Raw genomic sequence first — 4,105 nt, 5'->3', positions numbered from 1 at the left:
TTCCCGGCGCGGGGTGGTGGTGGGGGGGGGGGCACTGGCTCTTTTTATAGGGCAACGCGCCCCCGCGCACGCCGGCGCCGGTTTCCTGGGCCTGCTCCCGGACGGGCCGGCCCATCGCTTCCTGGACCGGCGGGCAGGCGGGACAGGAAGCCGTTGTGTCACCACCACCTGACCTCGTCACGAGGGCGTTCGTGACTTCGCACTCGGCGCTCAGGGGCCCAGCCACCCCCGGAGAGTCGGCTTACCAGTGAGGGGTCCCCAATCCTGGTGCCGGGGACCCCAGTCTAGTGAGTCTCATAGCTCAGGGGTCCCCCAGTCCAGTGAGTCTCATAGCTCAGGGGTCCCCCAGTCCAGTGAGTCTTATAGCTCAGGGGTCTCCAGTCCAGTGAGTCTTACAGCTCAGGGGTCCCCAGTCCAGTGAGTCTTATAGCTCAGAGGTCCCCAGTCCAGTGAGTCTTATAGCTCAGGGGTCCCCCAGTCCAGTGAGTCTTACAGCTCAGGGGTCCCCAGTCCAGTGAGTTTCATAGCTAAGGGGTCCCCAGTCCAGTGAGTCTCATAGCTCAGGGGTCCCCAGTCCAGTGAGTCTTACAGCTCAGGGGTCCCCAGTCCAGTGAGTTTCATAGCTAAGGGGTCCCCAGTCCAGTGAGTCTCATAGCTCAGGGGTCCCCAGTCCAGTGAGTCTTATAGCTCAGGGGACCCCAGTCCAGTGAGTCTTACAGCTCAGGGGTCCCCAGTCCAGTGAGTTTCATAGCTAAGGGGTCACCAGTCCAGTGAGTCTTATAGCTCAGGGGTCCCCAGTCCAGTGAGTCTTACAGCTCAGGGGTCCCCAGTCCAGTGAGTCTTATAGCTCAGAGGTCCCCAGTCCAGTGAGTTTCATAGCTAAGGGGTCCCCAGTCCAGTGAGTCTTATAGCTCAGGGGTCCCCAGTCCAGTGAGTCTTATAGCTCAGGGGTCCCCAGTCCAGTGAGTCTTACAGCTCAGGGGTCCCCCAGTCCAGTGAGTCTCATAGCTCAGGGGTCCCCAGTCCAGTGAGTCTCATAGCTAAGGGGTCCCCAGTCCAGTGAGTCTTATAGCTCAGGGGTCCCCAGTCCAGTGAGTCTTATAGCTCAGAGGTCCCCAGTCCAGTGAGTTTCATAGCTAAGGGGTCCCCAGTCCAGTGAGTCTTATAGCTCAGGGGTCCCCAGTCCAGTGAGTCTTACAGCTCAGGGGTCCCCCAGTCCAGTGAGTCTCATAGCTCAGGGGTCCCCAGTCCAGTGAGTCTCATAGCTAAGGGGTCCCCAGTCCAGTGAGTCTTATAGCTCAGGGGTCCCCAGTCCAGTGAGTCTTACAGCTCAGGGGTCCCCAGTCCAGTGAGTTTCATAGCTCAGGGGTCCCCCAGTCCAGTAAGTCTAACAGCTCAGGGGTCCCCAGTCCAGTGAGTCTTACAGCTCAGGGGTCCCCAGTCCAGTGAGTCTTACAGCTCAGGGGTCCCCAGTCCAGTGAGTCTTACAGCTCAGGGGTCCCCCAGTCCAGTGAGTCTTACAGCTCAGGGGTCCCCAGTCCAGTGAGTCTCATAGCTAAGGGGTCCCCAGTCCAGTGAGTCTTATAGCTCAGGGGTCCCCAGTCCAGTGAGTCTTACAGCTCAGGGGTCCCCAGTCCAGTGAGTCTTATAGCTCAGGGGTCCCCAGTCCAGTGAGTCTTATAGCTCAGGGGTCCCCAGTCCAGTGAGTCTTACAGCTCAGGGGTCCCCAGTCCAGTGAGTCTTATAGCTCAGGGGTCCCCAGTCCAGTGAGTCTTACAGCTCAGGGGTCCCCAGTCCAGTGAGTTTCATAGCTAAGGGGTCCCCAGTCCAGTGAGTCTTATAGCTCAGAGGTCTCCAGTGCCCGGCCCCGTCGGGCCAGCGAACCGGGGCGCTGCACGCTCGCCGAGAACCCCCGTACGCACCCGCCCTCCGAGCCGTCGCCGTGACCCCCGAGCGCTGGGGGGGGGGACTTCCCCCCCTCACCTGGGAGTGAACTGGCCTGGGCTGACGTCTGCCGCCCCGCCCATCACTTCCTGGGCTCTGCCAGCCGCCTTGCTGGCTTCCTGTGCGCACTTGAGCAACCTGACCACCTGCGCTCTGGTTCCTGCCACACACACACACATACACACACACAGAAACACACACACACACAGAAACTCACAGAAACACACATACACAGACCCACACACACACATACACACAGACCCCCCCCACACACACACAGAAACTCACAGAAACACACATAGACAGACCCACACACACACACAGAAACTCACAGAAACACACATAGACAGACACACACACACACACATACACACAGACCCCCCCCCACACACACACACTCACAGAAACACACATAGACAGACCCACACACACACATACACACAGATCCCCCCCACACACACACAGAAACTCACAGAAACACACATAGACAGACCCACACACACACAGAAACTCACAGAAACACACATAGACAGACCCACACACACACATACACACAGACCTCCCCCCCACACACACACACAGAAACTCACAGAAACACACATAGACAGACCCACACACACACATACACACAGACCCCCCCCCACACACACACAGAAACTCACAGAAACACACATACACAGACCCACACACACACACAGAAACTCACAGAAACACACACACACACATACACATCTCCTCCCCACTGAGAGCTGGTGTGTGTGGGGAGCGTTCTGGCGCACTATGGCTGCCGTCGCATCATCCAGGTGGGGGCTGCACACTGGTGGCGGTAGTGGGATTCCCCCTGACCTGTAAAGCGCTTTGAGTGGAGTGTCCAGAAAAGCGCTATATTAGTGTGAGCAAGTATTATATATTATATATTTGGATATTATTATTATCCAAAGTGACTCGCCATTTGCCCCCCCCCCCCTTTACCCAGCTGGGTACTATCCTAGAGCAGCTGAAAGCGCAGTACCTCGCTCTCAGGTTACAGCGGCAGTCTCTCGGTCCCTGGGGGGGATTTGAACCCGCAGCCTTCTGGTGAAGAAGAGCCCAGAGCCCCGACCTCTGCTCTCTGCTCTCTCTTTCTTTGCCCTGAGACGAGACAGGGAAGAGACGGAGAGGCGTGACCAAAGGTGACCAGAACGGGGGGGGGGCTCCGGCTCCCGAGGAAAGGGCGGGGTGACCCCACCGTGCTGCTCGGGCTGAGGCGTGACCCCACTGCTGAGCGGCAGCATGGGGGGGGGGGGCTTCAGATCTGCTCCACGTCCGACCTGGGCCAGTTCACCCCTCCTCCGGTGACCCCGGGGGCACCCAGCTTCCCCAGGCTCGTACTGAGGTCACACCCGATCGGTGTGCGAGACTCCCAGGAGCCCCGAAATGCAGCCTGCGAGGAGGGTGGGGGGGGGGGGTTAGGTGCTGAAAGATCTTGACAGTGAGAGACAGGAACAGTGAGTCTGTCTCCCAGTAATGCTCCATCTGTCTACAGAATATGTCAATATTTTATAACATGTCTCTGTTGTAAATGTCTGGAATATGTCTGTAGATTTTATATTATTGTTATTTTTTGTTTCGTTTCATGTGAATTTCATTATCTTATGTGCTTTGGCAACACTGATTGTACCCATCGGTCAGGCTCATAAAGCGCCTCGAATTGAATTGAATTGAATTGACAGAGCGAGAGAGAGAGAGACAGAGCAAAAATTCACGAGAGAGAGAGAGATGGGGCAATGTGGAGACAGAGAAGCGGGCGCCGAGTTGTGTCAGGAAGTGATGGCGCGCAGCAGCAGGAGCGCAGGGCCGCAGAGAGAGAGAGGGAGAGAGAGAGAGGGAGAGGGAGAGAGAGAGGGAGAGGGAGGGAGGGAGGGAGGGAGGGAGAGAGAGAGAGAGGGAGGGAGAGAGGGAGGGAGAGAGAGGGAGAGAGAGAGAGAGAGAGGTAATGAAAAAAATAAAAGTCTCTGGCCGGCCGCTAACTCCACCCTCCCTCCCCCTTCCGCCGGAAGCCATGCGATCGCAGATACCGCTCTGCTCGACGCCGACGCCGACGCCCGCGGGGGGTTAACCACACACCCCTGCGCGCAGGCCGTGGGCGGGGGGCAGGGCGATCGAGTCAGATTCGGAATCG

This window comes from Atractosteus spatula, assembly GCF_055471065.1.
Source record: "Atractosteus spatula isolate fAtrSpa1 chromosome 10 unlocalized genomic scaffold, fAtrSpa1.hap1 SUPER_10_unloc_1, whole genome shotgun sequence".
NCBI classification, from domain to species: Eukaryota; Metazoa; Chordata; class Actinopteri; order Semionotiformes; family Lepisosteidae; genus Atractosteus; species Atractosteus spatula.
This window is presented reverse-complemented; position numbering follows the sequence as displayed.